A 26,665-nucleotide genomic window follows, 5' to 3' on the forward strand; every position below is an offset into this window, starting at 1 on the left:
ATGCCACCCAAAAGCATTGTCAAACCCTTCCAGATCTAGGACATCAGTGTTTTCCAGTAAGATCCAATCTTTCAACCAGCAGAAGGCTGCGGATTCATAATATAACCTCAAGTCTGGCAGGGCAAATCCCCCTCTTTCTTTCGCATCAGTTAGTATTTTAAACTTTATTCGGGGCTTTTTGCCCTGCCAAACAAACTTAGAAATATCCTTCTGCCACTTTCCAAAACATTCCACCTTAACCACGATCTGTAGGGCCTGAAACAGAAATAACATTTTTGGCAATACCTTCATCTTTATAGCTGCTATTCGGCCCAACAAGGAAAGTTTCAATCTTGACCACGTTTCCAAATCTCTTTTGATTTCTGACCAACATTTCTCGTAGTTGTCTTTAAACAAATTCAAATTTTTGGAGGTCAGATACACCCCTAGGTATTTTACTTTTTTAACCACATTTAATTCTGTTTCTTTCAGGAACTCATCTGTTTCTGTAGTTGTCAAATTTTTTGCTAAGACCTTAGTTTTTTGCTTGTTCAGCTTAAATCCCGCCACCCGACCAAAGTCAGAAATTAATTCTAACACTCTTTTAGTACTAGAGACTGGCTCCTGTAATGTTAATACCAGGTCATCTGCAAATGCTTTCAATTTATATTGTTTCACTCCGACCTCAATTCCCTGTACCAACCGGTCCTTTCTAATCATGTTCAATAGCACCTCCAGAACTGAGATAAACAATAGAGGGGATAGGGGGCACCCCTGCCGTGTCCCTTTTTCAATTTTAAACTCCTCTGTCACCACATTGTTTACTATCAATTTTGCTTTTTGTTCTGAATATATTGCTTCTATTCCATTTTCAAACCCCCGCCCCACTCCCATCCCTTCCAAATTTTTCTTCATAAACATCCAAGAAATGTTGTCAAAGGCTTTCTCCGCATCAATAAAGATTAACACCGCTCTAGTGTTGAGATTTGTTTGTAAAAGTTCCAAAATGTCGATGATGTTTCTTGTGTTGTCAAACAAATGCCTACCAGGGAGAAAGCCTGCCTGGTCCTTATGGATCACTTCATTAAGCACTTTTTTAAACCTACTTGCCAAAATGTCTGCAAAAATTTTGTAATCCACATTTAGGAGTGAGATGGGGCGGTAGTTCTTAAGCTGGGTCTTTTCAGTTTCTAGTTTGGGTATCAATGTGATGAAGGCTTCTTTCCACGTTTCCGGTGCCTTCCTCCCCTCCATAATCTGGTTACAGACCTCCAACAAAGGTTGTATCAAGTAGTCCTTCAGAACCTTATAATATTTGGAGGTAAGTCCATCAGGGCCTGGAGATTTGCCTAATTGGAGGTTCTGAATGGCACTTTCAATTTCTTGCTGTGTGATATTACTATTCAGGATTGTTCTCATTTCCTGAGGTATTTTCTGTAATCCGTTGGTTTTAAGAAATTGGTCCACCTCCGAATCTTTCTGTGGCCCTTGTGAATAAAGTTCTTTGAAATATCTCTGGAAGCACTTTCTAATTTCCTCGGGTTTCTGAACCATTCTCCCTTCAATCTCTAGATTTATAACTGTATTAAGTTTTTGTCTCTTTTTCAACTGCCATGCTAGCAGTTTCCCACACTTATTTGCTGATTCAAAAGATCTTTGTTTCATTTGTTTAATTTTCCATTCCGCCTCTTGATTTATCAATTTCAAATATTGTGCTTGGAAGAATTTCACTTCTCTCAGCACTTCCTTCGACTTGGGCCTGGATCTTAGTTTTTTCTCTCCATCTCTTATTTTTTCCAATATCTTCTCCTTCTTTTCATTCCAGAGCTTTTTCTTGATCGTATTTTGTTGTATTAGAAACCCTCTCATGACTGCTTTACTTGCGTCCCAGATTGTTCTTTTTTCCACAGTGGTATTTAAATTTATCTCAAAATAGTCCTTTAAAGTTTTTTGGGCCTTCTTAACAATCTTCTCGTCCCTTAGTAAGGTGTCATTCATTTTCCATCTAAAGGATCCGGTTGTATTTAGTCTCAGTTCCATTTTCAAAGCGTTATGGTCGGAGCAGGTTTTTGGGCAGATTTCCACCTTTCTAGTCTTGGGTGCCAGTCCTCTAGTTATCCATATTTGGTCGATTCGTGTCCATGTCAGATGAGCTTCAGAAAAGAAAGTTCCTTCTTTTCCTAGGGGGTTCTTAACCCTCCATATGTCAATTAAGTCCACATTGTCAGTCATTTCAAAAAAAGTTTTAGGTAGTCTACCATCTTTCGTTATGTTAGCGCTTTGCGACTTATCCATATTTACAGACACAACCCCATTCATATCACCCATCATAATAATGTTGTTGTAGTCTAAGTAGTCCAGCATAATCTCATGCAGCTTCCTGAAAAATTCCGATTTTCCTTCATTTGGAGCATATATTCCTAATATCAAAAATTTTTCTCCTTGTGTCTGAATTTCAATCGCCAAAATTCTGCCGTGTTCGTCTTTAAATAAAAATTTCGGTGACAGGCTCTCCTTTGCATATATCACCACTCCTCTTTTCTTGACTTTATCCGAAGAAATAAATTCTTGGCCTAGTCTTTTGTTAATTAGCACTTTTCTGTGGAGCCTTGTCACATGCGTTTCTTGCAGGCAAATGATGTCCAATTGTTCTTTTTTCAAAATATGAAATACTTTTCTTCTTTTTTCCGGAGAATTTCCGCCATTTATATTCCAACTGAGAAGCTGCAACGACATCCTGGTCTAATTGGAGGGTCCTACAGTGGGGTGTCTAGGTTTCCCTCCGATCCCGGAGGTGGTAATGCTGGTCCAGATCCAGGCGGTGTAGGTTTTGGAGATGGTCCCGGTGGTGGTGGTGGCCAAGAAGCTGCGGCTCCTTTCTGGAGGTCCTCCTCGTGGTCGTGTAAGAACTTCTGTTGGTCCTCAGGTGTTTTAATTCTTACTTTCCTTCCTTTGTAAGTAAATGATAGTCCTTGCGGAAACTCCCACCTATAAGGGATTGTGTTGTATCTCAGCAGTTTGGTCAAATCTGTGTAAGTGGTCCTAAGATCCAAAAGATGTTTGGGTATGTCTCTGTAGATTTCAGCCTTTTTACCTTCTATCTCCAAAGATTTTTTAAAATGTAGGCCTAGTATCTTGTCTCTTTCCTCTCTTGATCTCAAAATAACCAAACAGTCTCTGGACTTATCCTTCTTTATCAATTTTCCCAGTCTAAAAGCCGTCACAATTTTAAAATCCTTGTCTTCCTCAATCCCCCAGAATTTGGAGAACAAAAGTGTTAAAAATCCCTGTAAATTTCCTTCCTCCAGTTCTGGGATGGCCCTTAACCTGAGATTATTTTCCTTACTTTTCAATTCAACCAATGACAGGTAGGCTTGTTGTTCCCCTACCTGTCTTTTCAGAGGCCTTACTTCCCCCTTGATCTCATCAACCTTTTTGTTCGCCTGTTCTGCTTTTTGACTGGCTTCCACAGCTAATTTATAGTTTTCAGCCGTGGCTCCTTGCAATTTCTCAATTGCCTGAGTATGCTGGGAAACCTGCTCAGATAATTTACTAATAGAGGATGTAGCTTGGTCAATTTTTGATGATTGATTGTCCACTTTTTGATTTAAAATTGCCAGTTGTTCCAAAATTTGTTTCAGGACTATTTCAGATCCTCCAGTTGCCATATCTTCTGCAGCAGGCTCTTCAGCTTCCACCTCCTGTGCTGTCAGCACAGTTGGGACAGATGATCTTCGTTGATGAGATAGGGTTGTTTGAACAAGTTGTACTGGTTTCTTTTCTTTTTCTTTAGCTTTAGCTGCTCTTGTTCTCCCTGAGCCACTCATTCCACACCTGCCTCTGTTCAAGGTCAAATTTTCTTTTGTTCCATAAGTCAGACAAGTCCAGAGTGTAAACAATTTAACCACAGAAAATCACAATAAAGTACAGTTCCCAGGCCTCTATGTCTCCACAATCCTCTAGGGGGGGTATTTCAAAGTTTCAAGGAAGGAGAGAACTCTTTTCCGCCATTGAAGTTCTTATGTTCCCTATATTAAATCTTAGTAGTTCCAGAGCACAAAAGGAAGGTTCCCCGGGCTTTCTATTTCTTGAAAAGAGGCCACAAGGTGTCAAGAAAGGTCCCAGCAACAGTGTTTAAACGTTAATGTCTCAGTCTATGTATCAGTTTAAACTCCAATAACAGTATCAGCAGTTTGACAGTTCTCTTTTTCGCACTGACAGTCCGACAGCTGGGTTGTCCCTTTTAACTCCGCATAGCTCAAAATTAGGAAGAAAGTTCCAAGAATAAAGTCCACAAATTTTACGAAGATTTCCTGCTTGTCTTTTCACTACAAAGTCTATCAAATACACCCTCGTTTTGCTTTTACAATCCCTTTTAAACGCTTCAGCGCTCTTCTGAACCGTTGCTTTGATCTAGTTAGCAAGATCGGGAGACGGACTTCCTGTTACTTGCCTCCCGTTTTCAGCCAAATTCCAAAATTTTAGTCCGATATTTAGTTCCCCTTACTCACGGGTATGTTGCAGCCAATTTCGATGTTTTCAAGAAGAAAGGTCGGCGCTCATCAGCAGCAGCAGCGCAGCTTTGCATCCACGAAAAGAGCGATGAACTCACAGCGCCGCTCCCCCTTTCACGTTCCGGAGCCCCTTACGGGGTTCCTTCTTCGTTTCTGGGGGGGCTTTTGGCACCCGCCGAGTCCCACGGCCACAGGCTCGCTCTGCCTGTGGTTTTTCTTGATGGGTCTCCGCTTTGCTGCAGCGGATGACCCTTTTTCGCGGAGCCCCTCTTCACAGAGTAAAGAGGACCGCCATTGCCGTTTTGCGCCACCTCCGGAAGTCCTTAACCTGAAACTGTTCTTAACCTGAGGTACCACTTTAGCTAATGGGGGCCTCCTGCTGCCGCCGCACCATTGGCGCACGATTTCTGTTCTCATCCTGAAGCAAAGTTCTTAACCTGAGGTACTATTTCTGGGTTAGCGGAGTCTGTAACCTGAAGCGTCTGCAACCTGAAGTGTCTGTAACCTGTATTTCAAAAGCCTTCTGGGAAACGATATATAATGAATTGGGGAAAACATGTTTAAAATAACTTTTGCAAAAAGACTCAGAAGCTTTTCTGTTAGGAATTGTAGGTACCAACATCCCAATGGGGCAGAAAAGACTTTTTATGTATGCAACAACAACAACAAGAGGGATGCTACTAGCCCAGAGATGGAAAGAAGAAAGAGTCCCGACCAGAGAGGAATGGCAAACCAAGCTGTTGGACTACGCTGAAATTGGCAAAACTGACTGGAAAGCTCAGGAACCAGGAAGACAAAATCTTTAAGAAAGAATGGGGAAAATTTATAATCTATTTAGGAGATCACTGTAAGCAGATGAAAACATTTGCAGGATTCTAATAACACTTGTAGGTAACAAATACTGTGAACAATATGGACAGATACAAAATATAGATTATGAAATAATATGCAGTTGAAAATGTTGACAACAGGACCCAGGGAGGGGTTGGTGGGAAGTCCCGAGATTCAGAGAAATCTCTTTATACGGATATGTATTTGGTACTGCTATAACTTTATACATGTAAAACCAAATGAAAACGACTTCGAAAAGAAAAAGAAAAAAAGGAAGTAGGAACATCACTGGGTTGCAAAGGCTGTCTTGTTCCTCAGCAATGGAGGACAAGAAAAGTCTCTTTGTATGGCACATCTGAATTATGCACATCCATGGTATGTGCCTTTAGTACCCGCAGAAGTAGAACAGGAGAGTCTGTTTCCTTACATTGAAGTTGCAACCCTTTATAATTCATCCATGTCCTGTGAGCTGCTGTTGCCAATGTTTTGCCCCCTCCCCACCTTCAGCAAAATCGTTGCTGATTTCAATCTCTCAGTAAAAATACGCCATGTTCCTATTTAGTGCTTAAAGCAGTCTGTCTCAAATGAGTTGCAGTGCGATTTTCCTGAAATATCTTTGGAACAACTCCCAAATTTGATGGCACTATAAAATAAACTGCAGACCTTTCTAAAAGTAGAGTGTCGGGGTTTTGCTTCCGCCGCACTCCCTTCAGCAGAAACTACTGCCACTGCATTCAAATTCCATGAAATATGATGATGTACATCAAGGAGAAACTTTGGCCCAGGACATTTAACGGTCTCAAGGCAGTGCTCCCAGGGAATGGACAATGAGTGGCCCTGGAGTCGGTCAGTTACACAGTACGGTTAAAACTGGCATAAATCAGAATTCTTTAGTCAGCCTGTTCCTGGATTACGATGCATTGGTTTTTGTTATCTGAAAAGAGCAGACTCTGCTTTTTCACATTGTGTTTGATGTTTCCCATCTTTTAAAAAATGTGCATGTAATATGTCGGGTTCAGATACCTGCAGAGGCTATGTCTTTTAAAGGATTTAATTTGTATTCATTCCCTACAATTATTCTGCCGTAAGCTCCCCATGCAAGTCACTGTTCTCGATTGCATTCACCTTTAGTGGTTCACTGAGCAAGATGATAGGAAATCACACATCAGGCTAGTCATTCAAGGCACAACTGCCTGTCTGCCATTTAATCAAGATTCTGCCCCTTTCTGGCTTGATAATGTAACATGGGGCGTTAAAAAATATTTTTAGTTTTGGATTGCTGAACCAGCAAATCTAGCTATTTTCAAAGTGTGGGTAGAAGGAGAGCCTTGATCATTATCATAGACAATAACGCAATACGCTAGTATGGTAATTGGGCCCATGTACCTCATGCTGAATCGACCACTGTAGCATTTAAGTTCATTATGAACTCTAGGAAGTGACATTTCCCCTGCTGCTGTTACTTTTTAATAAGTAACAAATATCTCTTAAGTTTATTTGAAAGGCAAATGTTCATTTTTTCATTTTTCATTTTCTATTTACTGTGGGTGGAAAGCAAATTATACAGATATATAAGATATGCATTGCTACGTGCTTGCTTTTTAATTGCTGTGAAATAGTCTCTTGCCATGGCTGTGCCTAAAATGACACCTGATGGGAGTGAGGGGCTTTGACAAAGGAATATTCATATTTCTTAAGGACTTGTGGAAGTATTTTGAACGATCAGTTCACCTGAAGGGAGAGCCCAAGGACCAGTAGGTGTATGTGTGAGAAATAGCAGTTTGCTATTTGTCAGGGAACTGACATCGGAGCCAGAAGTGGAGGCAGGGCTCCCAAGCGATGCTGGAAAAGGGCCAAGCAGGGAGAGAGGGGACTCGGCAGCTGGGGAAGGAAATCAGCGTAACACCAGGGATAAAGGGGGGCAGATGGGGGAATCGGAGAGGAGGCTCCAGGACTCTTCGCTGGAGACCAGCGGGGAGAGCACAGGTCCTCCGCTACCCACACCCACCCTGTGCAGAAGACTTCCACGCAGGGAAAGTAGGTGGAGACTTGGCGTCAAAGAACTTCTTTGCTGGAAGAAGTTCAAGAAACACCCACTGACGGATTCTGCTAGCGACTGAACAGCCACGAAGTGAAGGGCTGTCCAGCCAGTAAAGGTTTAACCAGGCTACCTAGCCAGGAGTGGTGGCAACGTACGCACGAGCAACCCCATATAACCATTACACTATTGAATGGGCACAGAGGGACGGTCTGATAGCTGTGATTTAGTGGAAAGTGAAGCAATTTTGCCTCTTTTTTCTAGGTCCTGCATGATTCTTCGAAGTCTTGATGATCCTGAGGAGTTCAGAGTGCCCCATCACCCAATCACTTGCCAAATCTGGGGTAAGGGGGATCCCTCTGGCCAGATGTGGTTCCCCAGAACATCTCCAGTGTTTTGAGATGAATCTCAAAATATATTCTGCATGTAGCCTTTCACCTCCACTTGCTTTGTTTTGGGATTTCTATATAATCAAAGATTACATAACTATGATCTCCCTTTAGCAATTTCCCCTCTGTGTGGAGGTAGGAAGAATGGGGGTTGAGGATGTAGAATCACGTGGGCATATCTAAACTGTCTGCAAAGGCAGCTCCAGGTATAATGCATTCTTCTTCTTCTTTGGCGATCACTTGTAGCCGAGTAAGATTGTCTTCCATAAACATGGTTATAAAAGTGAGTCCGTAAGTGACTGTGGAGGCCAATTCATTGCCATGATCCTACACTTGGTCGAAGGGAAACCCTCCAGAGTAGAAATCATATATCAAACAGATGGAAAGCTCTTTAAGCTGTACAGAGTAAAGAGTAAGGTCACCGTAACTTCCGTCATAGAGCTTCAGTATGCTGATGACAACGTAGTGTGTACACACTGAAAGGATGACCTCCAAACCATCCTAAATATATTCACAGAAACTTACAAAAAGCTTCGCCTATCGCTCAACATCCAAAAACCAAAGTGCTGCACCAACAAGCACAAAACAACCCCTTTGCAGCGCCACAAATCCAGCTTAATGGTGCAACGTTGGAAAATGTCGGTCACTTCTCCTACCTGGACAGTTATCTTTCTACAAGGGCTGACACTGATGCCAAAATCCAGCATTGCTTGAGCTCTGCGTGTGCGGCTTTCTCCCGATTGAGGTGCAGAGTGTTTGAGGACTGGGACATTCACAAACCAGACATTAGGTTACTAGGGGTGTAGGACATGGAAGCCATGTTATCTCCATCCAGACAGGGCCACAGCTGGGCTAACCACTGAAGCTGGTAGGTGGTGATAAATGACAATGTCAGACTCAAGCTGTGTCCCTGATCTTTCAGAGACTGTGTGTGACACCATCCAGAACAGGGTGCAGGCTAAAGAATGTAGTTCTTTGCAGCTGTGCATGTTCTCCCTTTCTGGTGCTGGAGCGCATACCTCTCCTCTCCCCTTCTTTATTTTAAAAAGATCAGCTCTTCCATTTACACCTACTTTCTCTCCACTTTTAGTATATAGAAGTTGGAAGATAGCTTAGCCAGTACTGGGTTAGTTCTGGTGCATACTAGCAGTAGGCAGAATTGATTGCTTTTAAATAACACAGGAAAAGTTCATGGGTTAATTTTTTTTTTGGGGGGGGGCTTTGTTCTGATCTCATCACTGCATATTCTTCCAGTTACAACAGAAGTTGTTCATTTCGTTGTTTTTTTTTTTTAACATCCAAAGATGTTTTAGTCACACACATTTGCTCATAATCTCTTGTTAGTCCCAGACCACTGTGCACTTGCACTGATACGACAGATAATATTGACCCTGATGTAGTTTATCTCTGGGATTTGCAAATGTTTCCACAAGCTTTTTCCATCTCTTTCATCTAGCTTTGATCAATGCATTGACCGTATAAACACACGAAGCAGAAACGCGCTAAAGGATTGCTGCCTTTTGGCTCTTCCACATACAGATTTTTCTAAGACTTAGATTTATTAATTTAGTTCAGGCACACTAGCCAGACGCCATCTATGCACAGTGCCCCATGTATTAAAAGGACTGTATGGGCTTGGGATGCATGCAAGATTCTTTGGCCACCAACCCTGTGGGCGATGAGCTGGAGAGCATGGAATTCTGGGATGACTGGTCACTCCTGCTACCTTTAATCAATACTACCCTGTGAACAGTGCTGATAATACTCCTGGATCCTTTGCTGTCGCTCGAAGATCAGGTGAGCTCAGTGGTCTGGAGTGCCTTCCATCAGCTTTGGCTGGTGGCCCAGCTGCGCCCATAACTGGACAGTAATAGCCTAACTACTGTTGTCTATGCTCTGGTAATCTCAAGGTTAGATTACTGCAATGTGCTATACGTAGGGCTGCCTCTGAAGATGGTTCAGAAACTTCAGCTGGTGGCCAGGTTGCTCACCGGAGCAAGACGGTTTGAGCATATTACACCGATCCTGGTCTGACTGCACTGGCTACCAATTAGTTTCCAGGCCCAATTCAAAGTGCTGGTTTTGACCTATAAAGCCTTAAACGGCTCAGGACCCACAAGATCTCAAGGACTGCCTCTTTGCATATGAACCTACCCAGACCCTGAGATCATCTTCTGAGGCCCTCCTTCGTGTGCCTCCTCCTCGATAGGTTTGGAGGGTGGCAACATGAGAACGGGCCTTTTCTGCAGTGGCTCCCCATCTGTGGAATGCTCTCCCCAGGGAAGTTCGCCTGGCGCCTTCATTATACACCTTTAGGTGCCAGGTGAAACGTTCCTTTTTAACCAGGCCTTTGGTTGATTTGATTGACATCCTATGCCCTTTTAAAATGTGTTTTTTTGGGGGGGCATTATTGGGTTGTTGTTTTTATTTTTATCAGGTATTTTGTGGTTTTATATCTTGATGTTATTTTGTGAACCACCCTGAGACCCTCGGGTAGAGGGCGGTATATAAATTACACAAACAAACAAATTTGGACGGTGCAGGTGGTTCTCCTGCACAGGGCACCTGTAATGGTTCTAGGGGTTGCTCGTGCGTAAATCGATGCCACACCTGGCTGGGTTACTTGGGTGAACCCTTTCTGTCCAGGCAGCCAGTCACTCGTGGCTGTCTCAATTGCTGGCAGAATCCGTCAGTGGGCGTTTCTTGAACTTCTTCCAGCAAAGAAGCTCTTTGACGCCTAGCCGCCGCCTACTCTCCCTGCACGGAAGCCTTCTGCACAGGGAGGGTGTGGGCAGCGGAGGACCCGTGCTCTCCCCGCTGGTCTCCGGTGAAGAGTCCTGGAGCCTCCTCTCCGATTCCCCCATCTGCCCCCCTTCTCCACTGGTGCTACGCTGAATTCCTTCCCCAGAAGATGGGCTGCTTCTCTCCCTCCCGGGACGCTCTCCGGAACCCCTCGGGAGCCCTTCCTCTCCCTCTGGCTCCGATGGCAGTTCCCTGACAGCACCAATCCAAGGGAGCACAAAATTGAGAAGATCCATCCATTTGTGGGCTTCAAATTTTGGGCTCACACAAGGTGCCATATTATGAAAGGGTAGCAAAATCTGTTCCTGAGAATGTTTTTCATTTCTTCTTGATATGTGTTTGTGAAACTGTGTCCGTGTGCTTGTTAAACCTCATTTGTTCTGATTAAATTACAAGGCCAGCTAGTTGGCAAAAGCTCCAAGGACCAGCTGAAAAGTGAGCAGGAAGTTTTGCAGGTCAAACTTCTGGTACCTGATTTAAAAGTCTTAACATTTCTGCACAAATTCATAATAACAGATTCTTAAAACTAAAGCATCCATCCTTGCACGGCAACTTTCAAGGAAATTGATGCAGTTATAGCATAAAACAACTTATTCGTTTGCCCATGTTCTTCTTACTATGATTAATATAAACAATGTCTGTAGATCAGGCATGAAATGTTATCTTTATTTTTCCTGCTTCTAATGTCTTTAAAGCTTTTAGGCATATCAAGGAAAATGTGAAGCTGGAACAATAGTGGCTCCAATATTGTGGGGAATTATGCATATGGGGAATTATGCATATGGGGAAATGATTGCGGCAGCACTGAAAGATCTGAAGCATGAACAGCTTGTGGGATATAGGATAGTCGAGAGAAAAGGGGGCATTAATCTACAAAAATAAGATTAAAAGGGGGAAGGCAGGCGTCAAATATTTAAAAAGGGAAGAAAATTTGTTTCCCTATTGCCGTTGAAAATAAGATTGATATTTAATACATTAAACAAAGATACATTAGATACAAAAATGCATTAGGTGCAAAAGTCAGTTGAGTGGTGCAGAACATCTGGCATTCTGAGCTTGGAAGGCTTTTAAGGAAAACCAAAGAAGCTGAACGATGTTTTCTTTAGGCTTCCTGTACAGGACATAGGGTTTGGTGGCCTAGATGGAATATCCAGTCAAGATACTCCTCCATGCTCAAATTGAAACTTATCTGCTATACCAGAAATGGAGTAGGGGAACAATTTAGGCACCTAAAAACTGCATGGTCATCACTGGTCTTGCAGCCACTGACAACAGTGCCATGGCTCACACTAAGCATCAGATTTATGGATCTACTGTTAAATGGATGAGCATTTTATTTATTTATTTTTGCAAATATAGCAAAAAGGAAGAAATTTTAAAAATAAAAATAACCCATCAATCCTGACTTCAACATAGGCAGTTCGTATGGCCAAATAGATGTTCAAACAGGATGGACAATTATAAGATACAGTGGTACCTCAGGTTAAGTATTTAATTCGTTCCGGAGGACCGAACTTAACCTGAAACTGTTCTTAACCTGAAGCACCGCTTTAGCTAATGGGGCCTCCTGCTGCTGCCACACCGCTAAAGCACAATTCCTGTTCTCATCCTGAAGCAAAGTTCTTAACCTGAAGCACTATTTCTGGGTTAGCGGAGTCTGTAACCTGAAGCGTATGTAACCTGAGGTACCACTGTATATACGTTCAAGTGCAGAAAGAGCAGTGAGATCTTCAGACCGCTGAATAATGGATGATAGAAGCACCTCTGTTATCTTTCTGTCTCTGAAGTAGAAGTCTCTTTGAAGCCATTAAGATTCACAGGATGCACTTTCATTGTCCATCTGTTAATCTCCACGTGAAATATACTCAGAGTCGCAAAGTGATTTCATGCTCTTTATTCAGCTCATAGTGGTGAGGAGGAATGAATGAATGTCCCCTCAAAGTATCTGCTTTATATACATTATTTACACAATAGGCTGCACATGATTGGCTAATTCCGGAATTCTACTGTAAGCCAATCAGGTTGTGGATTCACTTCTATCTGGAGCATGATTGGGTGGTTCCTGCCAACCAATCATACTGCTGCATTGTTCTAAGACCAATCAGACTGCTGCATTCTGAATCCTATTGTTCTAGGACAATCAGACTGCTGCCTTTTGGATCCTATTCAACTCAGTACATAACACCACGTCTCAGGAATAGTAGGAGAGGAGGAAATGTTCCAGTTCTGTGGTTTAAGGCAGCATGGCTCTAAATACCAGTTGCTGGGAGTCACAAGTGGGGGCATTGCTGTTGCACACAAGTCCTGCTTGTGGGGTACCCAGAGGCATCTGCCTGGCCGCTGTGAGAACGGCATGTCAAACAAGATCTGGCTTGATCCAGCAGGCTCTTCCTACATTCTTCAACGAAAGTTGACAGGAAACTCCTCTCAAAAAAGGCAGAAACACCAATTAAGCTTGTTTCCACAGCATGCAGGCTCATCTATTAAGAAATATAAAGAAATTAGCAGACAAATAGCAGTATATTTAGATCGGTAGATGATGCACAGCTCAGTTCCATGCCAAGTGTAGTCAGTATGGCCCTGAGCCAAATCTCACCGGTATCAATGAAAACATTCTTGTTGATCTGCAAATTCGGTAGGCTTGCAATCTAACACATGGCCTAGCTGTGAAAATGATGAATATATCACCCACTGAAGACAAGGTGGTGGCTGCCTACATTTTGTTAAAGTGATGGTTCGGATCTCCGAAAAAAGTGACAAGGATATTTCTCTTTTTGCTTTGAATCATGGTAGTCCACCACGTTAATATCTGGGCAGAATTTTGAACACGTTAATTCAGGAAACACTGGGGAAAGCAATAATTAGGAAATGAGCAGGCTGATTTAGGATGAAACTACCTCATACAAGGAAAAGGCAAGGATCCATACCTCGTATTTCTATTTTTAACACAAATGTGGAAACTAGGAGACATTTATCGGAGAGAATCAGTGAGTTGGAGGAAATTTTCAACCCTTCTACTAACCATTGAGTCTGTTTCTAATGTCATGCATGCAATATTTCAAACATACTTATTTTTCATACTTTAACCTGTATATATTGACTGCTTTTTATTAGTCCTTTTAATTATTTTTCTGTTTTCATTATGTCTATTTTATGTACGGTATTATATATATTTCTATTTTTTTTTTTCCAAAATTTTTATTAGGTTTTTTTAATAAAAGAGATACAAAAATAAAAAACAGCATTGTTTGTGTCTTTACAAAATTTCATAACATCTTTGGACTTCCTCGCGTCATCCGCTCGCACTTACATTGTTCATAAAATTTTTCAAGCAAATTACCATCTTATTTGTAATCTTATAACCAATCATTACAATATAGTCTAATAATGCTCATCTAATTTAGTGATGGCCAATTGTTTATAATCAAGCATCCTTCTTAGCATTCCATCAAATTACAATAATTTTGTAAATAAATCTTAAATTTCTTCCAGTCTTCTTCAATCCTTTCTTCTCCCAGGTCTCGAATTCTGCCAGTCATTTCCGCCAGCTGCATATAGTCCATCAGCTGCATCTGCCATTCTTCCAGCGTGGGTAGATCTTGAGTTTTCCAGTTCTTTGCGATGAGTATCCTTGCTGCCGTTGTTGCATACATAAAGAAAGTTCTGCCCTTCTTTGACACCTTCTGGCCGACAATACCCAGAAGGAAGGCCTCTGGTTTCTTAGTGAAAGTATACTTAAATACCTTTTTCAGTTCATTATATATCATTTCCCAGAAGGCCTTCACTTTAGGGCAAGTCCACCAGAGGTGAAAGAATGTTCCTTCATTTTCTTTACATTTCCAACATTTATTGTCAGATGAGTGGTATATTTTGGCAAGCTTAACTGGGGTCATGTACCATCTGTATATCATTTTCATTATATTTTCTTTCAAAGCATTACATGCAGTAAAGTTTAGCCCAGTGGTCCACAACCTTTCCCATTCCTCAAACATAATGTTATGCCCAATGTCCTGTGCCCACTTTATCATAGCCGATTTAACCATTTCGTCTTGTGTGTTCCATTTCAACAGCAAGTTATACATTCTTGAAAGTACCTTAGTCTTAGGTTCTAACAGTTCAGTTTCCAGCTTCGATTTCTCCACCTGGAACCCTAGCTTTTTGTCATTTTTAAAAACTTCTTTAATCTGAGCGTAATGTAACCAGTCTCGCACTTTATCCTTCATTTTTTCCATACTCTGCAATTTCCAGTTATTTCCATCTTTTTCTAATATTTCCCAATATTTTGGCCAATTGGCTTCCATATTGGGTCTTTTTCGGGCCTTAGCTTCCAGAGGTGAAAGCCACCTTGGGGTTTTATTTTCCAATAAGTCTTTATATTTTGTCCAGACATTAAACACTGCTTTTCTGACAATATGGTTCTTAAAGGCCTTATTGATCTTAACTTTGTCATACCATAAGTATGCATGCCAACCAAAATTATTATTAAACCCTTCCAGATCCAACACATCAGTGTCTTCGAGAAGTAGCCAGTCTTTTAGCCAGCAGAAAGCTGCGGCTTCATAATACAACCTTAAGTCTGGCAGGGCAAAGCCCCCTCTTTCCTTTGCGTCAGTCAATATCTTAAACTTAATTCTGGGCTTTTTGCCCTGCCAGACAAATTTAGAAATATCTCTCTGCCACTTCCGGAAGCATTCCGTCTTGTCTATAATCTGTAGTGTTTGAAACAAAAACAACATTTTTGGCAATACATTCATCTTAATAGCAGCAATTCGGCCTAACAAAGAAAGCTTCAATTTTGTCCAACTGTCCAAGTCTCTCTTAATTTCAGACCAGCATTTTTCATAATTTTCCTTAAATAGACTCAGATTTTTTGCTGTTATGTTCACCCCTAGGTACTTTACCTTTTTCACCAATGATAATTCTGTTTCTCTCTGAAACTGTTCTGATTCAATATCTGTCAAATTTTTCCCCAACACCTTAGTTTTCTGTTTGTTTAACTTAAATCCCGCCACCCGACCAAAATTGTCAATCAATTGTAAAACTCTTTTCGTACTAGATTCCGGCTCCTGCAGTGTCAAAACTAGGTCATCTGCAAAAGCTTTAAGTTTATATTGTTTCGCTCCGACCTGGATCCCTTGCACCAACCGGTCCCCTCTGATCAAGTTTAAGAGCACCTCCAGGACTGAGATAAATAACAAAGGGGAAATCGGGCAGCCTTGTCGTGTTCCTTTTTCAATTTTGAACTCTTCTGTTACCACATTATTAACAATCAATTTTGCTTTTTGTTCTGAATATATTGCGTCAATCCCATTTTCAAAACCCCTCCCCACTCCCATTTCTTTTAAATTTCCCTTCATAAATTTCCAAGAGATGTTGTCAAAGGCCTTCTCCGCATCTATAAAAATTAGCACTGCTTTAGTGTTTATGTCAGTTTGCAAAAGTTCCAAGACATCAATAATGTTCCTTGTGTTAGCAAACATATGTCTGCCTGGGAGAAAGCCTGCTTGGTCTTTATGAATTACTTGACTTAAAACTCTTTTAAGTCTGTTTGCCAAAACATCAGCAAATATTTTGTAATCCACATTTAAAAGGGAGATGGGGCGGTAGTTCTTGAGCTGTGTCTTTTCAGTTTCTGATTTTGGTATCAATGTGATGAACGCTTCTTTCCACGATTCTGGCGCCTTCTTTCCCTCCATAATTTCATTGCTGACCTCCAGCAGTGGTTGGATCAAATAATCACTTAATGTCTTATAGTACTTGGAGGTCAAGCCGTCTGGCCCTGGAGATTTGCCCAATTTCAAGTTCTGAATGGCATGTTCAATCTCTTGTCGTGTTATTTTGCTGTTCAGGAGTAGTCTATTTTCTTGTGACAATTTTTTCAATCCGTTTTTCCTCAAAAATTGTTCAATCTCAACTTCATTCTGCGGCCCTTGAGTATATAATTTTTTAAAATATTTTTGAAAACACTTTCTAATCTCCACGGGGTTCTGTATACTTCTTCCTTCAATTTCCAAATTTGTTACTATGTTCAATTTTTGTCTCTTCTTCAACTGCCAGGCCAGCAGTTTCCCACATTTATTTGCCGATTCAAACGTTTTTTGTTTCATTGATTTAATCTTCCATTCTATTTCCTGGTTTATCAGTTTTGAATATTGTGCCTGATGAAGTTTAATTTCTCTCAAAATCGGCTGTGACTTCGGATTGGCTCTTAGCTTCTTCTCTAGTTCTTTAATTTTCTCCAGAATCTTGTCTTTCTTTTCATTTTGTGTCCTTTTCCTTATGGCATTCTGTTGTATCAAGAACCCTCTCATCACAGCTTTGCTTGCGTCCCAAATTGTTCTTTTTTCCACCGCGGTGTTCAGGTTTATTTCAAAATAGTCCTTTATAACTTTTTGGGCCTTCTTAATGATCTCCTGATTTCTAAACAAATTGTCATTCATCTTCCATCTAAAGGAGCCGGTTGGTAATAATGTCATGTCCATTTTCAAGGCATTATGGTCGGAGCAGGTTTTTGGGCAGATTTCCACTTTCCTGACCTTAGGTGCCAGACCTCTAGTAATCCAAATTTGGTCGATTCTTGTCCAAGTCAGTTGAGCCTCAGAGAAAAATGTTCCTTCTTTTCCTAGGGGGTTCTTGATTCTCCATATGTCAATCCAGCCCATATTTTCTGTCATTTCAAAAAAGGTCTTTGGTAGTCTGCCATCTTTGGTAACTTTTTGACTTTGCGACTTATCCATGTTAGTTGATACAATCCCATTCATATCTCCCATCATTATGATGTTGTCATAGTCCAGATATTCCAGCATGCTTTCATGCAACTTCTTATAAAATTCCGATTTCCCATCATTTGGTGCATAGATTCCTAATATCAAAATTTTTTCTCCTTGATATTGTATTTCAATTGCCAAAATTCTGCCATGTTCATCTTTAAATAAGAATTTAGGTGAAAGGCTCTCTTTTGCATATATCACCACTCCTCTCTTCTTCACTATGTCTGAAGATATAAATTCTTGGCCAAGTCTCTTATTTATCAGCACTTTTCTGTGGAGCCTAGTCACGTGGGTTTCTTGCAGGCAAATAATGTCCAATTGTTCCTTTTTTAATATGTGAAAAATTTTCCTCCTTTTCTCCGGAATGTTGCAGCCATTTATATTCCAACTCAGAAGTTGCAGAGACATCCTGGATAGATCTGGTTATTTTTCTGGGGGTGGTACCTTTTTCGCTGAATCTTCAGAATCCAAGGGTGCAGGTACCTCTGGTGTTTCGAGCTCCGATGGTAATCCAAGTTTTTTATGAAGGTCCTCTCCGTATTGGTTCAGAAATTTGTCTCTGTCTTCCAATGTTCTAATTTTGATCTTCCTCCCTCTGAAAGTAAAAGATAGTCCTTGTGGAAAATCCCACCTAAAGATGATGGCGTTGCTCCTCAAAAGTCTTGCTAATTCCAAATATTCCGATCTCAAATCCAAAAGCTGTTTGGGAACGTCCTTGTATAACTCAATCCTTTTATCTAAAATGTCCAGTGACTTTCCGTAGTGTAGGCCCAAAATCTTGTCCCTCTCCTCCTTTGATCTCAGTGATATCAAACAGTCTCTGGGCTTGTCTTTTTTTGTCAGTCTTCCAAGTCTGAAAGCTGATGTAATCTTAAAGTCCGTCTCTTCTAGGTTCCAGTGTTTGGAAAATATTTTGGTCAGAAACTCAGCCAGGTTGTCCTCTTCCACTTCGGGTATCGATCTAATCCTTAAGTTGGTCTCCCTACTTCTCAGTTCAATCATCAAGAGATAGGTCTGATGTTCACCAACTTGTTTGTTGAGTGGCCTCACCTCTTTTTCTAACTTTCCCAGCCTTTGGCTGGTGTCTTCAACCAATTTTCTGTTCTCCCCTGTAGCTCCCTTCAATTCTGCAATTGTTTCCACGTTCTGTGCCACTTGTCCAGCTAATTTATTTAAACATTCGGTGTTTTGGTCTATTTTAAAAGTTTGCTCATCAGCTTTTTTATCCAAGGATTCCACTTTCTTATCCAAAGATTCCAATTTTTCATATATTTTTTCTAAAATGGAGGCAGCTGTTCCTGAGGCCATATCTTCCAATTGTAGTTCCTCTGTTTCTCCTTCCCCTGCACGTGGCAGAGCAGCTGCTGCTTCCTCAGAGAGCACAGTGGGTACCGAAGATCTGCGTTGCTGCAAGGCTGAGGCTAAAGTTGTTTGTCTAGTTCGCGGTCTTTGTTCTTTTTCCTTTTCTTTTGGCTCCTTTTTCTTTGCGCCACTCATTCCAAATTTATCTAAGGCTCAAGGTCAAGCTGAGTTGTTCCCATGAGAAAAAGACAGCCCAGATGGTAACATTCAACCAGGAGACCGGGAAACAGAAAGTATGAGGATGTCACTGCTGTAAAGTCCAAAACCTCTAGGGGGAGCTTAAAAAGTCTTTCAGAAGGGAATCAATAAATACAGTTCACAGAGAAAACAAAACCCATGTCCAAAAGCCTTCAAATGCTAAATCTTCAGCAGAGTTGGTTTTACAAAAACACAATGTTTCAAGCCGTGCTTGCTGGTACCTCATAAGATGTCAAAGTAGCAAAGTCCAAGCCCCTCAGATTTTTTCCAAATTTTGTTTCAAAGTATTTATGTCTGCAGGCTGACTGCTACTGTTGCCAGGCAGTTCCAGCACCTGGGTTTCCTTTTTTAAAATGTAGATTCCTCAGAGAAAGATCCTACAGTCCAAATCTTAGCATAAATCCAATGCTTAAAATCCTTTTCTGCATTAAAGTGATGCACTGAATGCTCAAATCCAAATTGTAAAAGAGTTCATTCACTGCCTCCACTCCTCCTGCTCTTTGCTTTGAAGTTTAGTGTGAGCGGAAGACGGACTTCCCTTTTTTACGTCCTCCGCTTTCAGCCAAATTCAGGAGCTTTGATCTTTAAGCTTAATTAAAAGTCCTTGTTACTCACGGGTTGCTGCTTTCCAAGGTGCCAATTCAAGGAAGAAAGGTCAGCGCTCACCGGCAACGGCTTTGCGGCTTCACTCTGCCGATTGCGGAACGACCCTCAGCGCCGCAGCCTCCTCCACGATCCAGAGCCCCTTACGGGGTTCCTTCTGCATTTTGGGGGCTGCTTCTGGCGCCCGCCGGGTCCCAAGACCGCAGGCTTCTGCCGCCTGCGGTTTTCCGATGTGGGTCTCCGCTTCGCCGTAGCGGACGACCCGTTTTCGCGCGGAGCTCCCTTCCCGGTTAGGAAAGGGCAGCCATTACCCTTCGCGCCGCCTCCGGAAGTGGTATTATATATATTTCTAAGACACTTTGTGAGAAGACCTTCTCAAAAGTCAAGTATAAAAAATCTTAGAATAAAGCCTGCTATATTGTTATAGATGGGGAGGCTAAGTCATATAAATTAACCAATGGTAGGATTTTGGTTATTTGTAGTATTGAAGGGAAGATTGGAGGCCAGTGGGAAAATACAGGCTAAACTTGTGTATTGAGGCCCCGTAACCACCCTGTCCTATAAGGTGCAAGGAGTGAACGGACTTCCTTTCAAAGCCAGGGATAGAGATACAAAAGGTGTTGATGGTCCCAGTGGTGTAGCAAGGTAGAAATCAGAAGAAGTACCAACATTGAAAGACTGGCAACATATTTATTTTTTTAAAATGATTGAATTAGCAAAAATGATGGCAACAATTAGAATGCAATCTAATCAAAATCTCAAACAGGAATGGAAATGTGTAGAAGAATACATGACCAAAAGATGCTCCAACAAGAATTTATTGATATTATTTAGACTGATTTCACAAAGTTAAGTTAAGCAGATATATAAGACTGAATGTTTAATTATTAAGATACAAAATACAATCTAAATAATAAAGTTACAAAATAATAACAAGGAAGTCACGCACGGGTGAAGGGAAGACACAGGGCAAGAAATAAGAAATCGATAATTGTTGGTACATAATGAAATGTGAAAATGTGAATTTACAAATATAATGTATATGTATCATTATGCAAAGATTTCATATATGCATTGCAACATTAATAATAAAATTTTTTTAAAAAATGAAAGAAACATTTCCAGATACTGTACCAGTGAAAGGGAAGTTGTGAGATACTGTTTACAAGGAAACAAAACACATTGATAGCCTACTTTTCCTAAGGAAAGCTACAAAAGAATGATCTCCTTAGGGCTTTGTTAGCTAGTTACAAAAGCTGGGCTATGCCTCCATTGAATACCCATCACCCTCCCAAAGGATCTCCAAGTGACTGTTCACGAGTTTCACTTCTCCTCTCAGTCTTAACTCTTTTAATGTATTCACCCAGGAGGTGTGTTGATTTCTGGGCCATTAAAAGCCCAAATGGCTCTTTTAGAGGTTTCTGTGTTCTATCATGGAGTGTTAATGGGCCCCAATTGCTCACACGGCTTTATACAAAAGGCAGACTTTCTGTACATATATGACTGTCTTGGGTGCTGCTGGCCATGTTTCTGAGCTGCTAAAGAATCAGACCTGCAGAACTATTCCTGGCATCAAAGCATAATTACATATGTACTTATTTTCCAGACAAGTGATTCTTAAACTGCCTTGGGGCCACTGGCGATCCACGGTGCATTTCCAAGGAGTCCCCAAGGCAGCACTGATAACAATAGATGAAAATGCTGAAATGCCAGTGTGTCTGTACCACGTTCGAAAGAGACAGCCCACTCTTCAACCTGAACGCCGACACTTAAAATGGACAGCAGCTGCCTCTTTGGCAGTGCAAATGGCCGCATTGCAAATCTTTAAAAGCATCCAGATGGAACTGTCGTCATCCGGTTGCATTCCAGTGTTTTCCACATCCTTCTCCCATGTCTTTTTCAGACCTGTTTGGTGCCGATTATTGGTAATAAAATGTAATTGGAACTCTAGCCTTTTTGACATTCATAGGCAAAATGCCAGGGAGGTTTTAAAGATCTGCTGTGCCTTTAACTTGGTTCCCGGTGGTATGGCCCGCCTGTTTATTTCTTCCTGTTGGTTGCAGCTGTTGGAGTAGTGATGCATGCCCTATTTATGACTCTTCCAACAGCCTCTCTTAATTGTCCTAGTGTCGGTTTCTGTTGCTGTGGAAGACTTTTATTACTTATTCCCAATCATTTTATCTCTCTTCTCATGCTTTTATAGAGAAATGAGTTGCTCTGAGTTTGCTGCCGGCATGCAGTGAAATGCACAGTACAGTTGTACATCGGAATCCGTTCCAGAAGTCCGTTCGGCTCCCGAAACGTTCGACTTCCAAAGCGCGGCTTCTGATTGGCTGCAGGAAGCTCCTGCAGCCAATCGGAAGCCATGGAAGCCCCGTTGGAAAACCAGTTGTTGAAGTAATCTAAGCTCGAGGTTACCAGAGCATAGACAACAGTAGTTAGGCTATCCCTGCCAAGATAGGGGCATAGCTGGGCCACCAGCCAAAGCTGATGGAAGGCACTCCAGGCCACTGAGGCCACCTAAGACTTGAGTGACAGCAAAGGATCCAGGATTACTCCCAGGTATGTCTGCCACTGTTGGTTAAGGAAAAAGGTGATCCCACATTACACCACATACCATTTCCACTACAAGGGAATGTACCCTCTGGTGAATGAAACTTCCTATGCTAACCTACAAAGATATATAAAACAATATAAAACTATATAAAACAAGGTACTTGAAATATAAGACACAAACCTTTGTAGGGCAGCTCACGGGCAATGGACATGTTGTTTGGTTAAGCAGACTTAGTGTGAGGGTTACCTGAAGGATTGTGAATGTAGCAATTTTAACTTTGGGATTTATTTACAGGTTACATACGCTTCAGGTTACAGACTGAACAGAACAGAAATCGTGTGCTGCGGCGCAGCGGCAGTGGGAGGCCCCATTAGCTAAAGTGGTGCTTCAGGTTAAAAACAGTTTTAGGTTAAGTACGACCTCTGGAACGAATTAAGTACTTAACCTGAGGTACCACTGTACCTGAGGTACTTGTTCTCATTGCATAAAGTTCATCACCTCAGGAGGATTAGAAAAGCACTTTTTTTTTTTTGCTGCACAGCTTTAAAAAATATATATTTTTAAGCATAATGCAGGATTCCTAAGCCCTTGTTCTCAAGATTCTTTCTTAAAAGAAGAATACTCGACTTATATACTCCTTTGGTCCTTTGTTGTGCTACGAGTACTGCAGCATAGGTAGGATGCCAGCTCCAGATATGTTTTCAATTCCGTGCTGTTATTCTCTGCTGGGAACTCGTCCAATCAATACTCCTCCGAAAATAGCGCTGGCGTTTGGTGGACTGTCCATATGAGAGCTCCCATGGTTGTTAACATGCTTCCCTCCCAGGACGGGGGGGCTAGTGAAACTGATTGCAATCCCATTAATTTCCTTGTGAGTCTGGACAAGGCCGAGGTGATCAGCCAGACATACACTGGAACACTCAATAGCCCCTTAAATAGATCTGCCTTTCCGCTTTCTTCCAATTAACTATAGGTGCCTGGCGCTGGAGAAGAAACCAATGTGTTCAGCAAATGCTCTGCTTTATCATCACTCAGGCTATATTTAAGGTGCCTCAGGTTACTCGAACAACCGTCTTCGTTTTAAGAAGAGCAGGTGTGAATGGACAGAGCAATCCTATGGAGGTTGGGGGTGGAGTTCCCTAGGAAGGAAGCATCACTGTCTTTTTAAAAAATAAATATATATTTATTGGTTTTGCAAATAATCACATTACGTAACATCATATCCTCTTATTTTATCTCTTTGGTTCAACTGAGTCAGAGCATGGGTCCATTTAGATCAGTATTGTCTTCACTCACTAACAGTTGCATTTCAGAGTTTGAGGCAGAATTTTCTCCTTACCAGGAGATTCTGAAACTTATTCCTCAGTAAATTGTGCCATGAATACAATACTTAGAAATTCTAAATCTCAAATCTAGGTTATATGACCATTTGAAGCAATGTTCAAACCTAGGGTGGCCCAACACTATGTAGAATGAGGAACCCAGTTCTGAGTGTCGTGACAGGGCAGCAAATAGTAATTTAGTGTTATTACGATTATATTCTTATTGCCAGGGCCGGGGATTGAGGAACATGTGGGCTTTTCTGCCTCAGGGGCCAACTTGGCTGGCCTTGAGTACTGGGGTATGGGAGACACTTTCTGCTCTGTCTTTGGCAGCAAAACATCTTGGCTGGTCCTGATAACAGTGGTGGGTTTTTTGGTAGCCATCCTAGCTACTGGTTTTTTTTTGTTTGTTTTTCAGAATCATGCTACAGGCAAGTTTTGGATAACATTGTGGGGAGTCAGGGGGCTGGGTTTCTGTCTGTCATTGAGGACCCCTCTAGCTTCACCCCTGTAATTTGAGCACTGGTGCAAAGACCTTTTGTGAAGCAAGAAAGCTATCGTGTTTAGTTCATTAGCAGCAGGGAAATGGTTAACAAGGATATTTTGGGTGCATAAGCAAGTGTCATTAATGAAGCTTTGATGTAACAAAAATAGGGGATGTTGCATACATAATGAGATTAGCACACCTCATTAAATTTAGAGTATATCTTATTAAGGAACTGAAGAAAGGAAGAGTTGTTTAAACATCCCGGAACATTGTTTAATGAATTGTATATTTTGCAAATGGTATAGGAAAAGCAAAGATATAAAATAATTATACTGGGAGCAGAATTTTTCTAGGGTGTACATCACTTTAGTTTCCTTGGTAACTGGCATTCATTCAACCGGCATATTCCTATTAATTTTTGTAGTCATGAACTGTAATGCATTTTCAAAAGCTTGTCATCATCTCTCTCCATCATCTCTTTTATCAGTATGATTCCTTATATACTTTTTGACGTTTTTGGCAGTTCTAACAGGGTTTGTGACACTTACGTTCTAAATCCATGTATCAAGATTTTTCAAAGAATGACTCAAGTTTTTCCACACATAATGGGTGGCTATTTCTGATTGTACAATAAGTGCTTGTGTCTTAACTGGGATTGTCTGACTGATGTTGTGGGTAATTAATATAGGCAAGATAAGCTTTGAAAATAGTGAGTAACTAGTTCAAGACAATAATGCATATCGGGATTTAGAATCTAACCCTGTAGATCTTCCTTATCAGAATCAACGCACAAAAAACCACAATAAAAACAAGAACAGGAACAAAACAAAACAATAACACACTCTTGGAAAGTGGCAGCTTACTGCCCCACATCAGGGGGAGAAATTATGGCTTGATTTATACTAGAATGTGAACTCATGTAATTCAGACTTCCCAAACCAATGTGAACCAAATCACAGCTATGTCCTCGCGCTTCTCTAGATTCTGTAATATAGTTCTCCCAACCAAACAAGGTGTCCAAAAATATGCATATTAGGGCAGGGTGTCCATTAAAATGCATATGTAAGTGAAAAGAATGCACAAAAACGCGTTATCTTAAAGGGAAACTGCTTGCAAAAATGTGTATATTAGACAAAATTGCAGACAAGTTTTTGTAACAACTTTTTTAAAATTAAAAATTGGATAGTGATGTGGAAAAGTAGTGAATCAGGAGTGCCAGCTTGGCCCCGCAACCATGGTGCCCGGCGGCGTGGGTGCCATGCAGTGTGTATGGCCCTGGTGCCAAAATTTGTGGGTGCCCAGCCCCTGCATGGGGAATTTTGTGGGTGCTTTGGCACCCAGGGCCCCAGGAAGCCGGCACCTATGTGACAAATTCAGGGTAAGACTGGGAAGAATGGGAGATTGAGAAAAAGTGAAACTCAGTCTCTTCTATTTAAGAGAGAATTTCTTCATCAAATAGAGAGGCCTCAGCTGAGTGTGGGGAAAGATGGATCATCTTCACCCAAATTACTCTTTATTCCATGAGGTGTCTCCTGCTGTTTCTTAGCCATTTTGGGCCACTAACCTGCAATTTCCCTGCCAAAAAGTGTGGCTGGCTACTTGGCCCCATAGCCACCTTCTTTTACGTGACTTTTGAAAACAACAACGTTCATTCTGGTCCCATTAACAGATAACCATTCGGACCAAAAACCTAGTCTCCTTCATTCTAATTAGAGAATGACCTTATATAACAACGTCTCACCTTCAACGGAAGCCCAACCGCACAGCACTCAAACGCATTGTGAAAGTTGAGGAATTGTTCCTTTCACCTCCCCAGAGAGTTGACTCTTCGGTGGAACTTGAAATGACTTTCATTTGGTGGTGGTGGGGGGGGGGGGTTCCTTTCTTTTCATTGTGTGTGCAACTTTAAGGCCGCCTCAGTTGCCGTCTTGCAGGAGGTTGTTGCTTTCCTGGAGATAAGGCTCAGCCATTTAGGCTGCCTCACCAGATGTGCCGAGTTTAACTGTCATCTCTTCACTGCATTAGGCACTCACAGAAGCATAATTCTTCTTGTCACTAAGACAACAGTTGAGCTTCGGAACAGCTTGAACCGAACTAAATCTGCAAATAATGCACACTGAATACTTAATTAAATAGAGCACATTTCGGATTGGAGGCGACTTGGCCAAAATGTTCAGCTAACAGCGATCAATTGGTTTGCAGCTTCCAAGGGAGAAAACAGCATTCGCAGCTATTTGGTGGTCTAGATTATTTTATTTTATTTATTTATTTAAAAAACAACAACCTTATTTCATCTGGCTCTAAAAATGTAAAATTTACCCCCAGCAGATATACTGAGGAATGTCAAGCTGGCATTTTCTCTTACATTCATGCATTAATAGATTTCTCAGATGTTACCATCTTTCAGATGCCAGTGGAAAGAGAAAAGGCTTTATTTTGCTTTTAAATAGCCGTATGAATTCAATCTAACTTGTTTGCACATTGCTGCCAATTTGGATGTGGTCGCACATTTTCAGTAATATGACATCATTGTGTTTTGGGTAGTGAAGCTCATCAAAGTAGATGTTAAAAGAAAAGGTTTAATGCTTGAGACTCAAAGAAGATCATCGCACAAAATGTGTGTAAAAGACTAGGAATTAGTTCCCACTTGCTTTTTCATTTCTTCCCTATCTAGTTTCTGGTTTAAGAGTTTTGTTTTGTTTATGCCTCCTTAGGGAAATAACCCATTCCTGCCCTTCTTAATCTCTCTCTCTCCCTCTCTCCTCCTCCTCCTCCTCCTCTCCTCCCTCCCTCCCTCCCTCCCTCCCTCTTTT

The 26,665-nt window shown here is 41.4% G+C and overlaps 1 long non-coding RNA gene across 1 annotated transcript; it reads right to left on the reverse strand.

The window, feature by feature from the left end:
* Window positions 1–12,253: 12,253 nt before the first annotated feature.
* On the reverse strand, window positions 12,254–25,745 carry LOC310828463. The gene is made up of 3 exons (XR_014556908.1): window positions 25,594–25,745; window positions 12,732–13,033; window positions 12,254–12,393 (listed from the first exon to the last, which is right to left on the reverse strand). It is a non-coding gene; the product is annotated as an uncharacterized lncRNA (long non-coding RNA).
* Window positions 25,746–26,665: the final 920 nt, after the last annotated feature.

This window comes from Podarcis gaigeae (assembly GCF_964106915.1).
Source record: "Podarcis gaigeae genome assembly, chromosome: 12".
In the NCBI taxonomy this organism is placed as follows: domain Eukaryota; kingdom Metazoa; phylum Chordata; class Lepidosauria; order Squamata; family Lacertidae; genus Podarcis; species Podarcis gaigeae.